The following is a 22,538-nucleotide window of genomic DNA, read 5'->3' on the forward strand; positions in this document are numbered from 1 at the left end:
AATACATGAGCTTGTCTTTTATATGTCATTTACGGCAACAGCCATAACCAGACGGGTAGATGACGGCAATCTCCTCAAGTGAACCCCATGCCAATGATCGCATCCTGAAATACTCTGTGCTGCTGGGCACCCTCTCCCCCCACTTTATGACACTGCCAATATCACATACAGCCCTGCTCAAACTAACATGGACCAGTCCCCCCCACCCCAACCCCTCATGATCCTGCCCTGAAATAATCTGTGCTGCTGTGGGTCCAGCTTCCTCCGACCTTCTCTCTAACATGTAAGTGCACCCATATAAACCCGCCACAGTGTGCCCCAAAATGTTACACTCAAGTCTTAAGTGTCACATTATCACAATGCACACCAGGTACATTACTCCCCTGAGTGCCACTCACATTGCCCATAATACCAGTTGCAATACTCCCCTGAGTGCCACTCACATTGCCCATAATACCAGCTGCATTACTCCTATGAGTGCCACTCACATTGCCCATAATACCAGTTGCAATACTCCTATGAGTGCCACTCAAATTGCCCATAATACCAGTTGCAATACTCCTATGAGTGCCACTCACATTGCCCATAATACCAGCTGCATTACTCCTATGAGTGCCACTCACATTGCTCATAATACCTGCTTCATTACTCCTATGAGTGCCACTCACATTGCCCATAATGCCAGCTGCATTACTCCTAAGAGTGCCACTCACATTGCCCATAATACCTGCTTCATTACTCCTATGAGTGCCACTCACATTGCCCATAATACCTGCTTCATTACTCCTATGAGTGCCACTCACATTGCCCATAATACCTGCTTCATTACTCCCCTGAGTACCACTCACATTGCCCATAATACCTGCTTCATTACTCCTATGAGTGCCACTCACATTGCCCATAATACCTGCTTCATTACTCCTATGAGTGCCACTCACATTGCCCATAATACTAGCTGCATTACTCTTCTGAGTGCCACTCACATTGCCCTTAAAACTAGTTGCATTACTCCCAAGTGCCACTCACATTGCCCATAATACCAGCTGCAATACTCCTATGAGTGCCACTCACATTGCCCATAATACCAGCTGCATTACTCCCATTAGTGCCACTCACATTGCCCATAATACCAGCTGCATTACTCCTATGAGTGCCACTCACATTGCCCATAATACCAGCTGCATTACTCCCATGAGTGCCACTCACATTGCCCATAATACCAGCTGCATTACTCCCCTGAGTGCCACTCACATTGCCCATAATACCAGCTGCATTACTCCTATGAGTGCCACTCACATTGCCCATAATACCTGCTTCATTACTCCTATGAGTGCCACTCACATTGCCCATAATACCAGCTGAATTATTTCCATGAGTGCCACTCACATTGCCCATAATACCTGCTTCATTACTCCTATGAGTGCCACTCACATTGCCCATAATACCAGCTGCATTACTCTCCTGAGTGCCACTCACATTGCCCATAATACCTGCTTTATTACTCCTATGAGTGCCACTCACATTGCCCATGTTACCACCTACGTTACCTCTATTGGCACCAGGCACAATGCCCTTTTATGTACTATCCACACAGATTCTCCCAAAAAGGGTTCAAATACACTGGCACCATAAGCGCCCACCAGTGTCCCCCCATTGCCCTGATGAATGCCAGCTAAATGTGGACCACGGCTACCAGCTATACCACCTTTATAAATGCCAGCCACATTAAAGTGTCTCGTAAGCACCTTTCCTTTGGCTCCCATGAAATCAGAGATTATATATGTGTTGTGTAATCAATTATCAGTCTCAGAACCTCTGCTTGTTGTCAGTGAAAGGAAATATTGGGTGAGCTCTGCTACTCTGTGACAAACCATGCACCTGCGAGTGAAGGACATTATCAGAACATAGAAAGCAGAGAGTATCACACATGAAGGGGCTTAGATACACCGGCACAGTAGGCAGTATCACATGAGAGGCTGAGACATCAGCTTATCAGACAGGATCACTGAAGAAAGGCTTAGATACACCAATTCAGCAGCACAGTATCACAAATAAGAGGCTTAGATACACCAGCTCAGCATGCAGTATCACACCTAGGAGGCTTAGATACACCAGCCCTGACCCTGTAGATAATACTGCTAGCAGCGATGCCTCATGCGCGGTGTATTTAGCGTTTTCCTGTCCGTCAGATTACTCTGCACATTTCTCGCATCCTTCTGTACAGATTTCTTATTATAAAAGTTATAAGAAAAGCAGGAAACTGTCCGACTCTGTACTGGGGGAGGGGAAGAAAGACTCGGGGTCTGAGAGGCGGAAAGGAAAAGGAAGCCATCAGGTGGTACTACACGCGGCGCTGCCTAGTGACCGGAAAAGAATAATGGCACCAACCCACAAGGCCCGTCTGTAATATGGAGGATGAGGTGACCTGGGGTGTAGTAGTGATGTGTCAGAGACTGCGCCGTACATCTCACTCATATCCTGTATTATACTCCAGAGCTGCACTCACTATTCTGCTGGTGCAGTCACTGTGTACATACATTACTTATCCTGTACTGATCCTGAGTTACATCCTGTATTATACTCCAGAGCTGCACTCACTATTCTGCTGGTGCAGTCACTGTGTACATGCATTACTTATCCTGTACTGATCCTGAGTTACATCCTGTATTATACCCCAGAGCTGCACTCACTATTCTGCTGGTGCAGTCACTGTGTACATACATTACTTATCCTGTACTGATCCTGAGTTACATCCTGTATTATACCCCAGAGCTGCACTTACTATTCTGCTGGTGCAGACACTGTGTACATACATTACTGATCCTGTACTGATCCTGAGTTACATCCTGTATTATACTCCAGAGCTGCACTCACTATTCTGCTGGTGGAGTCACTGTGTACATACATTACTTATCCTGTACTGATCCTGAGTTACATCCTGTATTATACTCCAGAGCTGCACTCACTATTCTGCTGGTGCAGTCTCTGTGTACATACATTACTTATCATGTACTGATCCTGAGTTACATCCTGTATTTCTTTTATTAAAATTTTAAAACAAACAGATAAATAAATATATAAAACAGAGACCAAACCAACCATACAGGACATGATGCTCCTCAGCGCGGCGCAGACAGCACCGGTCCAGCCCACTCGCCACAGAACACCAGCTATGTACAATATTTACAATATTTACAATATCTATGTACATGTACTAACCTTCCTGATCCGGTTGCACCTACCTACACTTAACAAATACAGAAGTTAAACTTACAAAAAGCCCACCCACCACCACCCCAATGCAACACACAATTTTTTTTTTTTTATATATATATTATATATATATATTTTTTTTTTTTTTTTTTTTTTTTTTTTTTTTTTGGTCCCTGAGCTGGTCCCGCATCCCATGCCCCCAGTACATGATAACAGACGTCCATGAACCAGCCCAGGATTTTCTTATATGTCCCAAAGTCCCCAATGTTCCATGGAACCCTCCCCCCATTTACCCACCACCCAACCTAACACTACACCCGACAACTCAACCTATACAAATATACAAATATATATAGACATAAAGACATATAAAGACATATAAACTACATTACATAGTACATTACATAGTAGACCTTAACCTCACCACCCACCGTGAGGCTTTTCAGCCACACACAACCCATTAAAGCCCAAGTTTGGCGCCTGCAAGCCCTATGTCCTCATACAGCCACTAAAACAAAACAAAAATCTACAGTGTCAGCTTCAGCCCACCACCGGGAGGGGAGACAACAGGCTAGGGTACCCTAAAGGCAAAACCCCTCCAGAGGAGAGAGGCTCTACCCGCCCCCAACCTCTCGTACTCCAGAGAGCGCACCTTCACCAGGTCTCCGAGAATGTTCCTAACCACCTCATCCTCGGGGAGGATTTTGCGTTGCGTCGAAACTAAACACCGTGCATGCCACGTGTAGTACCTGACCACTGAGCTGACTAGGAATAAAGTGCAAAGGTCCCTACCACCCAGGTGTCTGAATGCTCCATAGGCCCATTCCGCATTGGAGAGAGTGACCAGCCTAGGCCAGCCAATGGAGGTCCCCACCCTGGTGTAAACCTCTGTGTTAAAGGGACAATGAAGCAGGAAGTGGTCCATGCTTTCCAGCACACCACCGCACTCCTCACGGGGACACCCCCTGTCCTCAGAGCTCCTACACTTCAGATTGTCCCTCACACACAGTTTCCCATGGAAGCAGCGCCAAGTCAAGTCAAAGAACTTCAAGGGGATCCTATTGGAATTTAAAAGCCGTAACCCAACCCTCAGATCCCGACCTGGGCAGTCCCTGAGGGCCAGAGGTTTCTGGAAATGGGTCAACAGAACCCTCTGGTCAAGGAGTCTCCTTGACTGAGTCCTGATTTCCCACATCCCCAGACCCCACCGACGTAATACCTTCAGAACCAGGGCAGCATAAGCCGGGAGATGCCCATGTGGTGTGCGGAGATCCTTCACTTGCCCCCCTGTCTCCCATTCCTGGAAGAAAGGCCGAAACCATCCCCGACAGGAGGCTACCCACAGAGGAGCCCTCTCTTGCCAGAGGTTCGAGAGATTAATCTTAATAAAGGTGTTCACCAGGAACACCACAGGGTTGACCATACCCAACCCTCCTAGTCTCCTCGTACGGTAAGTAACCTCCCTCTTGACAAGGTTCAGTCTGTTTCCCCATAACATCTGGAAGAACAGACTGTAGACCCGAGTCCAGAAAGGTTCCGGCAAGACGCACACACTGCCCAGATATAACAGCAAAGGGATCAGGTAGGTTTTGATAATGTTCACCCTTTCCCTGAGGGTTAAAGACCAACCCTTCCACTGGTCCACCTTCTGAGCGGCAATCTTAAGCCTGCTATCCCAATTTTGATGGGGGTAATCCCCCTGGCCAAATTCAATGCCGAGGACTTTTGTAGATTCCTGGGGCTCTGGAAGGGTGTCCGGGAGATCAAAACCAGGATCTCCACCTCCCAGCCAGAGACTCTCACACTTATCTCGGTTGATCTTGGACCCAGATGACTCTGAGTAGCGCTCTACCTCAGACAGTACCCACTCTGCCTCCCCTCTCGAAGACACAAAGATAGTTACGTCATCAGCATACGCCACCACCCTCAGTGTAGTCTCCGGAGCCGCCCGGTCCATCCCGATGCCCGCCAACGGCCCACGATCAACCCCTCTAAGGAAGGGATCGATCGCGAACACGTACAAAAGCGGGCTCAGAGGACAACCCTGGCGAACCCCAGATCCCACCCCAAAAGGACGCCCAATCCAACCATTCACAAGCGGGAAACTCTCTGCCCCTGCATACAAGGTCTTAAGCCAATCAACAAACCCCCCGGGCAGGCCGTATCTCAGAAGGACAGACCAGAGGTACTCGTGGTTAACACGATCAAATGCTTTTGCCTGATCCAAGGACAGCATGTACCCCTTCCAGTGACCTGCCCTGCCCTGCTCCACGGCCTCCCGGACACTGAGCACAGCACTAAAAGTACTGTGGCCGGGAACAGAGCAATGCTGGGCCCCAGAAAGGAGCTGGGGTGCAAACTTCACCAGCCGATTAAATAGCACCTTTGCCAAAATCTTTCTGTCCACACCGAGGAGCGCTATGGGACGCCAATTCTCAATGTGGAAAGGATCTTTACCCTTTGACAGGATGATCAGGGCCGACCTCCTCATTGACTTTGGTAGAGTACCCGAGGAGAGACACTCATTTAATACCTCAGTCAAGAGGGGAACTAAGGTGTCCTTAAAGGTCTTGTAAAACTCAGATGTTAAGCCATCCGGACCAGGTGATTTTTTGGGAGCAAGCCCCTCAATCACCAGACTGACTTCCTCTTCACTGATCATTTCCGTCAAACCGTCAAGAGAGGGGTCTACCCCTGGTTCAGGGACAGTTTCAGTCAGGAAAGCCGATATCTTATCACGATCAAGATCCCTCCTTGCCATGAGATGTGAGTAAAAGGATCTGACAACCTCCAGGATCCCTGATCTGGACCTTCTCAGAGAACCCGTACTATCAATCAGTCCTGACACAATCTTACTACTCACTGACATCCTGCAGTTTTTGTAAGGGTCGGGCGAGCGGTATTTCCCGTAATCCCTCTCAAAAACCAAAGATGCGTGCCTATCGTACTGACACCTCATAAGCAAAGACTTCACTCTGGAGATCTCCTCACGGCTACCCCCAGTCGAGACAAGACGTTCGAGTTTCCTCCTCAGGCCCTGATACAGGCGATACTTACTCAGACTCCTGAGGCTCGAGAGCTGGCGGAAGAATCTCCCCACCCTTTCCTTGAAGATCTCCCACCACTCAGACTTACTGCCGCAGAGATCCAGCAATGGTACCTGGCTCTGAACGAAATCCTCAAAGGACTGTCTTATCTCCGCTTCTTCCAAGAGAGACGAATTGAGCCTCCAGTAGCCCCTTCCCATTCGGGGGGTCTCTGCAACATTCAGAGAAAACAAAATCATACAGTGGTCGGAGAACTCCACCTCCACAGCGGACACGGCTGAAGAGACGGCTTCCTCCTTTAAATAAAACCTGTCTATTCTAGACCTACAACTAGCCCTATGATAGGTGAACCCCGGGTGGCCTGGGGTGTGCCGGATGTGGACATCCACCAGACGAGCCTCACTAGCTATTTTATTAAGCGCAATGCTGTCGTAAGTCAGCTTGTCCCTGGAACCTCCCCTATCCTGGGGCCTCGTGACAGTATTGAAGTCCCCTCCAAAGACCACCTGCCGACTTGTAAAAAGATAGGGCTTGATCCTCATGAAGAGACACTTACGGTCCCACTTGGACTGGGGACCATAGATGTTAATTAGACGAAGTTCTTGTCCCCTCATGAGGACATCCAGGATCAGGCACCTCCCCATTTCTAATTCAATAACCCGTCGGCATTCTACCGGTGCAGTAAAAAGGACTGCCACCCCGCTATACGGCTCGGCCGCAAGAGACCAGTAGGAGGATCCGCGTCGCCACTCCCTTTTAGCTTTAAATACAGATGCCAAATCTGGCAGCCTGGTCTCCTGCAAAAACAAAATGTCAGCTTCAACCCGGCTGAAAAAATCAAAGGCCGCAAATCTAGCCGTATCTGACTTAATGCTGGCGACATTAATGGACGCCAGCGTCAACGGAGTGAGTGCCGCCATCATGGGTGATTGAATTAGATGGCTTTCTTTTCCCACTGCCCCCACCAACTTTTTCATCAGATGATGGCTTACCCCTCTTCAAACAAACAGATGTGTCCATTTCACCTCTGCCCTTGTGCTCTGACTCCAAGCCAGCCCCCACCCCTGAGGACATGTTTTCCCCAGTAGAAGGAGGCTCGGCGTCCCCCGCAGGCCCAGGTGTCACCGTGACTCCCGAAACCTCCCCACCGGCTCCCTCCCCTGAGGAGGGGGAGGTGTCACCAATGGCTTGGAACCGGTTTGAGAGACTAATCAGAGGGGGGTTGGTTGTACCTTCCTTTGGCATCTGGCGGGTGGGAGAAGATCTTAAATCTCCCTTTTTCCCTGTACGTTTATTACCCTGCTTTTGCCATCCCCCACTTCCCCCGTCATGGGGGGATAATGAGGAGATGGCACCTTCCTCTTCCTGGATCCTCCTAATTTCCTCATCCAGCTCACTGTCCCTTTGGGCCTCAGCAGTAGCAGCAGTCTCAGGGGTGAGATCAGGGGTCATCCCAGCTTCCCCAGTTGCCTGAGGTTCCCGGGATTCACCCATCTCCCTCTCCCTTCGGCGATTTTCCTGACGCCTCAGTTGGGCAGGCGTCTTTTGCTTACTTTTCTTCCCTGGCCCCTCTGTTCCTTCACTTCTGCCAGCCCCTGCCCCAGTAGAATTGGCCTCACGGCTTCCTCCCGCCGGGGCATTGACCGCATTGGCAAAGGAATGAGGGCAGCGACTGAATGGGTGACCTAAGTCACCACACAGGTGACACCTAATCTCTGCACATGATGCAGCGAGGTGGCCAATCTCCCCACACAGCGCGCACTTCTGTACAGTGCAGTTAGCACTGAAGTGTGTGGGGCTGCCGCATCTGTGACAGAGCTTCGGCTGACCCTGGTAGAAAATCTGGATGCGATCCCTTCCAAGGAAGGTGGCAGATGGTATGTGAGTAACTGTGTTTCCTAAAAGCCTAAGTTTTACCATGAACGTCCAGGCCCCAGACCAGATGCCATGTTCATCCCTGTTCTTCTTGGGAACCTCCACCACCTCCCCATATCGGCCGAGCCACGTCATGATGTCAATACACGAGAGTGACTCGTTACGGGTTAGAACGGTCACCCTCTTCACATTGTTCTGACGAGACACTGCCTGGACGGCAAAATCTCGCCAGCTGGGCTCGTCCTTTGCCATCTCATAGTTCGACCAGAAGAGCTCAAGTCCCTCCGGCCGAACAAAGCTGACATCGAACTCAGGGGTCCCATAGGGATGTATCAAGGCGTAGATGTCTGTCGCCTTGAAGCCCATCTTTAGAAGGAGCTCAACAACTTCTGATCTTGAAGGACATGTATCACTGCCCCTCCACCTCAGACGGACCACATTCCTACGGAGAGCACCCTGCCCAGCTGTCGGGAGGGACCACGTGGTCTCCCCGCTCCTTTGCTCTCGGAAGGCTGAGAGGCCATGCCTATCTATCCAAAAGGATAGATCAACCTCCCTCCCCTCTACATTGATTGTGCTCTCCCCTCTCTTTAGAGCCTCCAGAAGACGCCGCTGCAAAACGCCGTCCCCAGAGCCAGAGGACAAGGAGGGTCCCCTACTCACCCCGGCTGTGACAGTAGCAAAACTGCGCACAGGGGCTGCCACAGCCGGGGGGGCAACCGGACCAGGTTCCACACCCTCCCCGCTTACCAAAGACCCTCCACCACCCACTTCCATATCTTCCATCCCCAAACCAGCCTTACTTACAACAGATTCTGCGACCTCCCTTCCTTCCCTCCTAACACCATTCACTCCACCATCCAAACCCCCAGACATATTTTTATTAAAAATAATTTTCAGCCCCCCACCTACTCCCTCACTCATACTGGCTGAACCGGTGTGTTTTGGTGTAATTATTGGTACCTCAGCATCACTGGGCCCTGGGGTCGGAGCTGCCCCCAAAAGACAGACCACAGCCCCAACCCCACTTTTATCATTGCCCTCCGCTTCCTCAGTACTACCATTTACAACTTTTGGGCGCCGCTGATCCATTACCGGGCGCCGCTGATCCAAACGCTGCTGATCTGTTCTTTCATGGCGCCGCTCATCTGGACCAGCAGCGCCAATACAAAACAAAGGCTTTGGCCTCAGTTCTTGACCTTCATTGGGAGGCGTAACCGTCATAGCTCCGACAGCTCCTTCATGCCTCTGCTGGCCCGAGGGAACAGCGTCATCAGCGGTTGGAGCCATCGGAGCTCCTGCAGCCATCTGTGGCGTGGAGCCACCCCCTCCTCCCATCAGGGAGCAAACTCCAGCGCCAGAGATTTTTCTCTCATCCTCCGCAGTAACCTTCCTGTCCGGCTTTTCAGCCGGTGTCGCACCAGCTCCATCCCCGTTACTGCAAACAGAGACGGAGCTCACCACCATATCGGATACCTCGCTCTCCCCTCTCTCCTGCACCGAGTCCACTGCAGGACACGGGCTGGGCTGAGAAGAGGGGCTAATACAGTGAGCCGGCCCTGCGGTCGACCCGGGGGTCCCAGGGAGGGGGGTGTATACATATCTTACCTGCTCCTGGAGCTTGGTCTTCTTAGCCTTTTTCTTTCCTTCCCCAGGCGTCTCCGGTGGCAACTCATCACCAAAGCATAAGTCCTGGAAACGCACTGGGGACTCCAGGAGCTGGATCTCCTCCACTAGGGCCCCTCCCGGGCCGCAGGTCTCATACTCATCCCCCGAGCCGCAGCTGGGTGACCTTGCTATTTGGCGTGCAGGGGGCCCACTGTACGGAATCTGCTCCTGCAGGCTGCCAGGTGGATCTTGCTGGTCATCATCATCATCCTCCTCCTGCACGACTGGTTCCTTCTCCACCTGGCTGTCAGGCTGCTGCCCCATCTGCCCCTTCTCCTCCGCCATCTTCCGAAAACGTTCCTCGTTTAGGAGTTTTTCCTTAAACGGGCCGCTTTTATCTCGGAGTACAGTCCGCCTTTGCTCAATCTCGCCAATGTCAGCTTGTAGCTGCTTTATTTGGCTCTCCAGCCCCTGCTTCTTCCTCTTTGGGGCCACTCCAACACAAGACCTCAAGCCGCGCAGCTCCTCCCGGAGCCTCCTCAGGGTCTTAGTCGCGTCTTCGTACTCACGGAGGTGGCTCATGACCCGGGATCCGTAGGTGGAAATGGACTCCCGGGCCCTCAGTACGCCCCAGCCTTCCTCCTCAAGATCTGCTTCACCTCCGTGAACACTCGGCTTTTGCTGGGCCCCGGAAGGGCCACTCTCACCCATGCTGGCATTCGGGTCCTCCTTAGCGGATCCAGCCTTGCGGCTCTTCCTACTACCCTCAGACTCAGGGGAGACAGAAGCCACATTACTGCGACTCCTGCCAGATCTTCTTACCCCTGAGTCCTCCATGCAGGCCAAACGCTGGCTTCTCCTGTCCCCTGAAGGCCTGCCGCTGGGAACAGGAGCCTGGGGCTTGCTTCCCTCGCTCATGCCTGAGAACCCACTCTCCCCCTGGGGAGGAGAGAGCCGGCCTCAGGTGGATAGATTTTCCTCCAAACGCTCAGGAGCAGCAGCAGCAGCAGCAGCTACACACAGCCACAGGCGACCACACCCACAGGTAATCGCAGCTCAGGAACAGCTGGTCCAGAGCTGCACTCACTATTCTGGGTCCCTCTGGCCATATGAATAGACTAATACTGTGAATGACATGTGATAGTCGGGGTCGCTCTTACTAATGATGGTGTAGAGCTTGCCTATAGGTGGCCTCATTATATATACATGGCATATCAGTCCGCCATGTGTGTATACTTCGCTATTAGCGCACTGGATGCTGATGACCCCTCTGTATACAGGCTGGCAGTGACTGTGTATTACGGCGGGGTCTTCCCTGTGTTATGTGAGGGTCTGTAACAGGGAACCGCATGCCTGACATTCCTCTCAGCTGACTAAGATGTCACACGTCTGCTCCGGCCCTGACATCAAGCTGTGCGGACTACACCCAGAGCTCATTTCCTACACCACGTCCTAATGGGTTAATGTACTGGACCTCGTGGTGTGAAATAGTACATCAAAACAACCAGGCCTCATTTCTCAAAGCCGTTGCCTATAGCAACCAATCAGAGCTCAGCTTTCTGTTATCAAGAGCAGCTTAAGAAACGTAAGCCGGTCTCTGATTGGTTGCTGAGGGCAGTCTTACGGTGAGACCTTCAAAATGTAAAGCAGGGGTCACCAACTTGTGGCTCTCCAGCTGTTCTGAGACTACAACTCCCAGCATGCACTGAGGGCCTGAGTTCATGCTTAAAGATTTTCATATTGATTGAGGGCCTATCCTTAGGCCACCTCCTAGGCCGTGTGATGTCATGTTCATTGGTCATATGACCTAGGCGCAGCTCAGCCCCATTCAAATAAATGAGGCTGGGCTGCAATACCAAGCATGACCACTATCCAATTTACGGCGCTGTGCTTAGAAATCTGTGAGGAGGCTGTGGCGTCCGCCGACCACCTCGGACAGCTGATTAGTGGGAGTGTCGGACCCCCACTGATCTGATATTGATAACCTATCCTGAAGACAGGTCATTGTTAAATACCCAGACAGCCCCTTTAAAGCTACATTCCGGGGAGCAATGCATTGTGGGAGTACAGAGGACAGTCAGAGTTAAAGGAGCACTCCCACAAAAAATTTAAATTCCCTAACCTGCTAGAGAGGTACATGATGTAAACTGTAGTGAAGGTAATCTTACCAGAGACTTGTGAGTTATAACCTCCTTTCTGATCCTCAGCTGTGTCATGTGACCAGTACTCTCCAACTGACACAGGACAGGAAGTTAGTTACTTATCTATTCTATCCAATGAGACTGACATTGAGGCTCCCATAGGAATACATAGCTGACTTCCTGTCCACACATACAATGCTTTCTTATTTGGTCACATGACCCAGCTGAGGAGAAGAAGGAAGGTTATAACTCACAAATACAGTCACTGCTAAGAAATGGGTGGCTTGCTTTCTCCACCTAGGCCTATGGACACCTCTATTTCTGCCATGTCCCTGTCCACGACACACAACAGAAGGTAGGATCTTGCGCTGTGCAGGCTCAAAAACCTTCCCCAGCTGTTTCCTGAACTTTGGTTCCACCTTGTTTTTTGAAGACACACAACGCCTAGACGATGTGGCAGCTTCTTTGGGTGTACAGTTGTGTCGCCAAATAAATGCTGGATTCTGATTGGTTGTCATGGGCCGCGCCATAGTTTTTTTTGCGTTAATCCCTCCTTTTTGTAAAGGATGCAGTAAATGGATTTTCTTGTTCCCCGCTGTATTTCTGGAAGACTGGGTGAAGACGTGGTCTGGCTATTGTCTCCTGTGATAGACCAGTATCAGCCAAGTGACGGCTCGCTGTTTGCGCTTCCTTCTCGGACTACATCTGTTCCTTATAACAGCGAGACCGTCCGTAAGACACGGCAGAAACTGTAGGGTCTAATATCCATGTTAAAGGAATAGAATAGATGAGAGACATACTTTTACATAAAGCTGAGGTGGTCACCAGCTTCTGGAGGCCGCCATTTTCAACCTGTGCTTAAAGGGTATGTCTATTTTACTTCTCCGATGTGTCTAAAATAAAGAACTGAAAGAACTTTGGCGTTCCATATATTCCACACTTCTCTGTGTATCTTCCAGGAGCACGGGGCACCCCCATGACATTGTAGACATGGTTGGAATTCTCATCCTGATGTCAGATAAGATTTCCTTGTGTGGCCTTGTCATCAGATGCTGAGCAGGACCAGCGTAGATGCCCACATGCGGAATGGAAACTTTCAAAGAATTCGTAGTCTGTCTGGAGGAAGAAACCCAGGAGATGGTTGTTGCTGGTGGTGATGGAGTTCATGGCAGGAACTGGGGGGGGGAGCGGCTGAAGTTCACATGAAGGTCTACAATAGTAGGATGAAGCTTGATTGTCCTAGAGGTTGTCACTAGGAGAGGAGAGCGCAGGGGCTATGCTTTTCTATGAAGCTTGGGTGACCCTGTGACAAAATAGTAGGTCCAAAGCATAAAAATGGCAGCCAGAAGGACTCAGGAGAACATCTGGTTGACTTAGGTCTACCATGTCCAGACTACTGCCTCCAAGGGTCTTTGAGGGCTGTCATAAAGTTGGCAAAGAAGGCAGATAGTTGCGAAAAAAATGGTGAGGTAAGAGAAAAAATATGGCTGTCGGTAGCTGTGCCCTCCTGCCCTGGTTACAGAAGGAAGATTAGCTCTCAAGAAGTAGGAACCCAAACAAAATATTATATGGACTGACTGATGCCGGGTCGATAACGAGTGCCGATCAATGATATTTAAGTCATTTGGCGCTTGATTAAACAGCCTTTCACTCGGCCCCATACAGTGGATGGGGATGAACAATAGTTATTACGATTGTTCATCCCCCATTCTGTTTGCATATAGTCATCAGCACATCCTCCAATTACGGGTTTGCTTGCATCTCAGGTGATCACTGAGACCTTTACGTGGGCCAATCAAAGGGAACGAGTGTTCCCGCCAACCCGCCGATCCTTGGCCTGTGTAAAACGGCCCTAAGACATGAGCACCTGGGATGTGACAACGCGTTTCAGGGTCAGTCACCGCAGATCCCGCCCCTTGAAGGTGTGCACCATATCTCCCATACATTGATCTCACATCATCGACCACATGAGGTTTCCCGCTACCGTTATATGGAAACTTTAAGCGGATTACAATTATCAGACTTCCTGTTGTCGGCTGATATGGCACAGCCCAGGCGGGTGACGGTGGGAACACGTCAGGCCTGGCGTCCTTGTATGAGGTCACCACAATGTCCTCCACTTTACACTGTCAGATTCAATGACTCAAAGTCACACTTCTGTCCCTGGTCAAACGCATCTCGTGTCTTTCTCAGAGATTGTTTTCATCATGTCAGAGGGGTTATGGGAAAAAATGTAAAGCTGCCCGTCACGTGAGAAGTGCTGATGGGAACCGGGGTCATGGTTTTCCAAAATAAATTTCATTTTATGAGAACATTAAGATCTGGATGAAGATGCCAGGAAAGATAAGAAGAAGACTTAAAGGGGTTGTCCAAGTTATATTTATTGATGACCTATAGGTCATCAATATCAGATCGGCTGGGGTCCGACACCCGGCACCCCCGCCGATCAGCTGTATGAGGAGAAGGCGCGTGCCGTCCCAGCGCTGCCTCCCATTCAGTGTTTACCTTCTCGCCTTGCATGTGCAGCAGTGAGCAGGTGTAATAACACCCAAGCCGTCCCATTCAGTATTATAGCAGTGATAGTCTTGTATATAGGAACAGTATTATAGTAGTTATATTCTTGTACATAGGAGCAGTATTATAGTAGTTATATTCTTGTACATAGGAGCAGTATTATAGTAGGTATATTCTTGTATATTGGAGCAGTATTATAGTAGTTATATTCTTGTATATAGGAGCAGTATTATAGTAGTTATATTCTTGTACATAGGAGCAGTATTATAGTAGTTATATTCTTGTACATAGAAGGCAGTATTATAGTAGTTATATTCTTGTACATAGGATCAGTATTATAGTAGTTATATTCTTGTACATAGGAGCAGTATTATAGTAGTTATATTCTTGTACATAGGAGCAGTATTATAGTAGTTATATTCTTGTACATAGGATCAGTATTATAGTAGTTATATTCTTGTACATAGGAGGCAGTATTATAGTAGTTATATTCTTGTACATAGGAGCAGTATTATAGTAGTTATATTCTTGTACATAGGATCAATATTATAGTAGTTATATTCTTGTACATAGGAGCAGTATTATAGTAGATATATTCTTGTACATAGGGGCAGTATTATAGTAGTATATTCTTGTACATAGGAGCAGTATTATAGTAGTTATATTCTTGTACATAGGAGCAGTATTATAGTAGTTATATTCTTGTACATAGGAGCAGTATTATAGTAGTTATATTCTTGTACATAGGAGCAGTATTATAGTAGTTATATTCTTGTATATTGGAGCAGTATTATAGTAGTTATATTCTTGTATATAGGAGCAGTATTATAGTAATTATATTCTTGTACATAGAAGCAGTATTATAGTAGTTATACTCTTGTACCTAGGAGCAGTATTATAGTAGTTATATTCTTGTACATAGGGAGCAGTATTATAGTAGTTATATTCTTGTACATAGGAGTAGTATTATAGTAGGTATATTCTTGTACATAGGAGCAGTATTATAGTAGTTATATTTTTGAACATAGGAGCAGTATTATAGTAGTTATATTCTTGTACATAGGGAGCAGTATTATAGTAGTTATATTCTTGTACATAGGAGGCAGTATTATAGCAGTTATATTCTTGTACATAGGAGGCAGTATTATAGTAGTTATATTCTTGTACATAGGGGCAGTATTATAGTAGTTATATTCTTGTACACAGGAGCAGTATTATAGTAGTTATATTCTTGTACATAGGGGCAGTATTATAGTAGTTATATTCTTGTACACAGGAGCAGTATTATAGTAGTTATACTCTTGTACATAGGAGCAGTATTATAAAATCACTGCTTTCCCTCTTCTTGCTATACAACTTTCTGCCATGTGAGGACCACATGCTAAAAAAGTTACCAAACCTAGAATGAGGGCTGAAGTACTCCAACCAGCCCTGTACTCCTCCCCATATGCCGCAGTAGGGCATGTGGAGGTCCTTTGCTTGGGTGACTGCAGCAGGACCTCATTCAGAAAAGGCATTTTCCAGATATTACAATGTCCCTATCCCTTCTATGTTGACGTGTATCTACCAGTGCTCAGCGGGGGGCGCTGTAACACAGCACGGTGACTGGTGACTTCTGTGTAATCTGCTGTTTGTCAGCATTCCCTGGCTCAGTAATTCCTCGCCCGTAAGCCAGGAACGCTGTTAATTTCCTCCTCTCCTAATTGTGTGATGTCACTGCCTACAGGCGATCCTGACCAAGCCGATTTCTAAAAGGTGGTGGTTTCCTAAAACATGTCCGTTTCAATAAAAGACGCCCTTTTAGCCCAGGAAGGTAAAAACACCCATTATAATGCACAGCCGGACCAACCGCCAAAGTGTGTCCTGTGGTCTGCACCTCCCCATACAATGAAAGGAAACCCCCTGATCCCCTGGAAGCATGGACGGACCGTGAGATATAAGGGTCAATTATTATCCACATACATTACCCCAATAATGTGCTGAAATACTACCAACATGCAGTATACAAGTAATACTACCATACTGTGCTGAAATAATACCATCATACAGTGCTCAAATAATACTACCATACTGTGCTGAAATAATACCATCATACAGTGCTCAAATAATACTACCATACTGTGCTGAAATAATACCATCATACAGTGCTCAAATATTACCATCATTCTGTGCTCTAATAATACTACCATACTGTGCTGAAATAATACCATCATACAGTGCTCAAATATTACCATCATTCTGTGCTCTAATAATACTATCATCAGTGTTCAAATAATTCTATCATACAGTGCTCAAATACTACCATACAGTGCTCAAATAATACTATTATTCAGTGCTCAAAAAATACTATCATACAGTGCTCAAATACTTCTATCATACAGTACACAAATACTGCCATGCAGTGCTTAAATACTATTATACAGTACACAAAAAATACTACCATACAGTGCTCAAATACTACCATACAGTGCTCAAATAATACTATTATTCAGTGCTCAAAAAATACTATCATACAGTGCTCAAATACTTCTATCATACAGTACACAAATACTGCCATGCAGTGCTTAAATACTATTATACAGTACACAAAAAATACTACCATACTGTGCTCAAATAATACCATTAAATAGTATACTATACAGTCTTCAGATAATAATACCATACAGTGCTAAGTAAGACTCCTACAGTCATCAAAGAATGCCATCATATAGCACTCAAATAAGACCACCATATAGTGCTCAAATAATACTATCACACAATTCATAAATATTACTACCATGTAGTGCTCAAATAATATCACATGGTATACAAATAATATTACCATACAGTGCTCAAATACCATCATATTGTGCTGAAATGCCACCATACTGTACATAAATACCACCATACAGTGCTGTAATAATACCACCATCATACAGTGCTGTAATAATACCACCATCATACAGTACACAAATATTGCTACCATGCAGAGCTCAAATAAGACCACCACACATTGCTCAAATACTACCAGTACAGTAGACTAATACCACCATATAGTAGACAAATACACCATACGGTGCTTAAATAATATTACCACACAATGCTCAAATAATACCACCACTCAGTGACTAAATAATACCTCCATACCGTGCTCCAATAACATCACCAAACAATATCCAAATTTCACCATACAATGTTCAAATAATACCACCATACAGTGACCAAAAAACATCAAATGGTGCTGAAGTAATACCACCATACAGTGCTCAAGTAACAGTTCCATGCATACAGCTCATCTAATAAGACAGCTATACAATGTCTGTATAGTACTGCTATGCCATTAGTACTGGGAGACGATACATCGGTGGAGCCCCCTTCAGCCGGCACAGGAGACGCGAGACCCCCAGGGGGCACACCACTAAGGCCAGGTCTGGTCCCCTCCCCATAATATCAGTATATCGGTGACTGTGATGTATCGGGAATAGCTCTCTAAGCATTTGCCCAGGTTGGTACAGGGTACAGCGCCCCATGCCCTCATCTTGTCTGCTCCCCTGGTCCCCCTTTCCGCTCAGCGCAGCTGGCAGCGCCCCAGGAATGTGGTTAATGGTTGTCACCTCACACACTGCCCGGGAGTCACAAGGAAAGAGTGGAGAGGTAAGTCCAACCTGTAAGTCCTCGGGTGGCGCTCACCTACCAACCACTCCGATACATGGACCTTCTAATACTGCCTGTAATGACAGTTATGACTACCAGTGCCAGTCAGAGTGCCCCATAAATAGTGCCAGCCACAGTGCCCCATACATTATGCCTGACTGCCCCATTCACAGAGCCAGACAGAGTGCCTCATACACAGTGCCAGACAGAGTGCCTCATACACAGTGCCAGACAGAGTGCCCCATACACAATGCCAGACAGAGTGCCCCATACACAATGCCAGACAGAGTGCCACATACATAATGCCAGAGTGCCCCATACACAGTGCCAGCCAGAGTGCCACATACATAATGCCAGCGTGCCTCATACACAGCGCCAGAGTGCCCCATACATAATGCCAGAGTGCCCCATACACAGTGCCAGACAGAGTGCCACATACATAATGCCAGCGTGCCCCATACACAGTGCCAGAGTGCCCCATACACAGTGCCAGACAGAGTGCCACATACATAATGCCAGAGTGCCCCATACACAGTGCCAGCCAGAGTGCCCCATACACAGTGCCAGCCAGAGTGCCCCTTATATAATTCCAGAGTGCCCCATACACAGTGCCAGCCAGAGTGCCCCATACACAGTGCCAGCCAGAGTGCCCCATACACAGTGCCAGCCAGAGTGACCCATACAGAGTGCCAGCCAGAGTTCCCCATACATAGTTCCAGAGTGCCCCATACACAGTGCCAGCCAGAGTGACCTATACAGAGTGCCAGCCAGAGTGCCACATACACAGTGCCAGCCAGAGTTCCCCATACATAATTCTAGAGTGCCCCATACACAGTGCCAGCCAGAGTGCCCCATACACAGTGCCAGCCAGAGTGCCACATACACAGTGCCAGCCAGAGTGCCCCATACATAATTCCAGAGTGCCCCATACACAGTGCCAGCCAGAGTGCCCCATACACAGTGCCAGCCAGAGTGCCACATACATACTGCCAGAGTGCCCCATACACAGTGCCAGCCAGAGTGACCCATACACAGTGCCAGCCAGAGTTCCCCATACATAATTCCAGAGTGCCCCATACACAGTGCCAGCCAGAATGCCCCATACAGAGTGCCAGCCAGAGTGCTACATACACAGTGCCAGCCAGAGTGCCCCATACATAATTCAAGAGTGCCACATACACAGTGCCAGCCAGAGTGCCCCATACACAGTGCCATAGTGCCCCATAAATAGTGCCAGAGTGCCCCATACACAGTGCCATAGTGCCCCATAAATAGTGCCAGAGTGCCCCATACACAGTGTCAGCCAGAATGCCCCATACAGAGTGCCAGCCAGAGTGCCCCATACACAGTGCCATAGTGCCCCATAAATAGTGCCAGAGTGCCCCATACACAGTGCCATAGTGCCCCATAAATAGTGCCAGAGTGCCCCATACACAGTGTCAGCCAGAGTGCCCCATACATAATTCCAGAGTGCCCCATACACAGTGCCAGCCAGAGTGCCCGTACATAATGCCAGAGTTCCCCATACACAGTGTCAGACAGAGTGCCCGATACACAGTGCCAGCCAGAGTGCCCAATACATAATTCCAGAGTGCCAAATACACAGTGCCAGCCAGAGTGCCCCATACACAGTGCCAGCCAGAGTGCCACATACATAATTCCAGAGTGCCAAATACACAGTGCCAGCCAGAGTGGCCCATACACAGTGCCAGCCAGAGTGCCCCATACACAGTGCCAGCCAGAGTGCCACATACATAATTCCAGAGTGCCAAATACACAGTGCCAGCCAGAGTGCCCCATACATAATGCTAGAGTACCACGTACACAGTGCCAGCCAGAGTGCCCCATACATAATGCCAGAGTGCCACATACACAGTGCCAGCCAGAGTGTCCTATACACAGTGCCAGCCAGAGTGCCACATACACAGTGCCAGCCAGAGTGCCACATACATAATGCTAGAGTACCACGTACACAGTGCCAGCCAGAGTGCCCCATACATAATGCCAGAGTGCCACATACACAGTGCCAGCCAGAGTGTCCTATACACAGTGTCAAAGTGTCCAATAAACAGTGCCCGTCAGACTTCTTTCATAAACTGTGCCACTAGAGTGCCCCCATAAACTTTGTCAGCCAAGGTTCAACAGCTCCATTGTAAACAGTGATAGTCTATGTATCCCATTTATAGAGTCAGTTGGAGTGCCCCCATAATCAGTGTCGGAGAGAGTGCCCCCATAATCAGTGTCGGAGAGAGTGCCCCCATAATCAGTGTGGGAGAGAGTGCCCCATAAACACTGCCAGCCAGCATGCCCTAAAAACAATGCCCACTTTTCAGAAGCATTTCCTTCACTTTTCCAGGAGGGTTCCATTTTCTGTCCTTAAAGGGAACCTGTATAGAGCTGAGGACATGAGTTGCTAGGTGGCCACTAGCACATCCGCAATACCCAGTCCCCATAGCTCTGTGTGCTTTTATTGTGTAAAAAAAACACCATTTGATACATATGCAAATTAACCTGAGAGGAGTCCTGTATGTGAGATGAGTCAGGGACAGATCTCAGGTTAATTTCCATATGTATCAAATCGGGTTTTTTACACAATAAAAGCACACAGAGCTATGGGGACTGGATATTGCGGATGTGCTAGTGGCCACCTAGCAGCCCATGTCCTCAGCTCTGTACACAAAATCCCGGTGACAGGTTCCCTTTAACAGGTCACTGCCCACCACACACAGCAGCCCTTCCCTCTCCTGAAATACTCTGTGCTTCAGTGATCCTTTCCTCTTCCCAGGATCTACCTGTCACCTTCCACTTGGAACGTACGGAGAGACCCCTCTACCATCTGGAATGTATTACATGGACACTAGATGAGTGGGGGTCAGTATCTATAGGTACCCCCCCCCCGACCTGATACGACACCTGTGTGTGACAGCACAGGTGAGATGGGTGAGGGTCTGGACTGATGACAGCAGGTCCGGCCTGTACTCACCTGTGTCCTGCAGATGATGGAGGTCCTGGGGGTCCCCTGGCGGAGGGCTGGGGGGCCGCCTTATACTCCGGCCGTGTAGTAAGGACTGGCGGCAGAGGCTGCGGCAGAGCGTTATCTGGGGCGAGGAGGAGGAGGAGGAGGGGCAGGAAAAGTGCTGGAAGCAGAATCTACAGGAAGTTTTGACAAGGAAACTACAGAGGATGCGAAGACCCAACGTGTTCAGTGCCGGGAACAGAGTAATAGGACATAGGAGTGGGAGGGGCCCCGGGTCCATACAGCAGGGGCTCCACTACTGTGCATCACATGACCCCTAATGTGCCGTCTGTAGAGGGGTGGGCTCAGATACAGCAGACAGTATCACACAGGATAGGATTAGATACACAGCTCAGCAGACAGTATCACACAGGGTAGGATTAGATACACAGCTCAGCAGACAGTATCACACAGGATAGGATTAGATACACAGCTCAGCAGACAGTATCACACAGGATAGGATTAGATACACAGCTCAGCAGACAGTATCACACAGGATAGGATTAGATACACAGCTCAGCAGACAGTATCACCACAGGATAGGATTAGTACACAGCTCAGCAGACAGTATCACACAGGATAGGATTAGATACACAGCTCAGCAGACAGTATCACACCTGATAGGATTAGATACACAGCTCAGACAGCAGTTCAACAGGATAGGATAGATACACGCTCAGCAGACAGTATCACACAGGATATGGATTAGATACACAGCTCAGCAGACAGTATCACACAGGATAGGATTAGATACACGGCTCAGCAGACAGTATCACACAGGATAGGATTAGATACACAGCTCAGCAGACAGTATCACACAGGATAGGATTAGATACACAGCTCAGCAGACAGTATCACACAGGATAGGATTAGATACACAGCTCAGCAGACAGTATCACACAGGATAGGATTAGATACACAGCTCAGCAGACAGTACACACAGGATAGGATTAGATACACAGCTCAGCAGACAGTATCACACAGGATAGGATTAGATACAACGGCTCAGCAGACAGTATCACACATGATAGGATTAGATACACAGCTCAGCAGACAGTATCACACAGGATAGGATTAGATACACAGCTCAGCAGTCAGTATCACACAGGATAGGATTAGATACACAGCTCAGCAGACAGTATCACACAGGATAGGATTAGATACACAGCTCAGCAGACAGTATCACACAGGATAGGATTAGATACACAGCTCAGCAGTATCACACAGGATAGGATTAGATACACAGCTCAGCAGGCAGTATCACACAGGATAGGATAGATACACAGCTCAGCAGACAGTATCACACAGGATAGGATTAGATACACAGCTCAGCAGACAGTATCACACAGGATAGGATTAGATACACAGCTCAGCAGTACAGTATCACACAGGATAGGATTAGATACACAGCTCAGCAGCAGTATCACACAGGATAGGATTAGATACACAGCTCAGCAGCCAGTATCACACAGGATAGGATTAGATACCCAG

The 22,538-nt window shown here is 48.3% G+C and overlaps 1 protein-coding gene across 1 annotated transcript in view; it reads right to left on the bottom strand.

Moving 5' to 3' along the window:
* Positions 1–21,210, bottom strand: part of LOC122921448 (platelet endothelial aggregation receptor 1-like) — a 57,918-nt gene extending 36,708 nt beyond the window's left edge. Inside the window, exon 1 of the mRNA XM_044271427.1 lies at positions 21,015–21,210. The gene's annotated coding sequence lies outside the window, so the exon portion shown is untranslated. The remainder of the gene's footprint in view (positions 1–21,014) is intronic.
* Positions 21,211–22,538: the final 1,328 nt, after the last annotated feature.

Source organism: Bufo gargarizans, chromosome 11 (assembly GCF_014858855.1).
Source record: "Bufo gargarizans isolate SCDJY-AF-19 chromosome 11, ASM1485885v1, whole genome shotgun sequence".
Taxonomy (NCBI): Eukaryota; Metazoa; Chordata; class Amphibia; order Anura; family Bufonidae; genus Bufo; species Bufo gargarizans.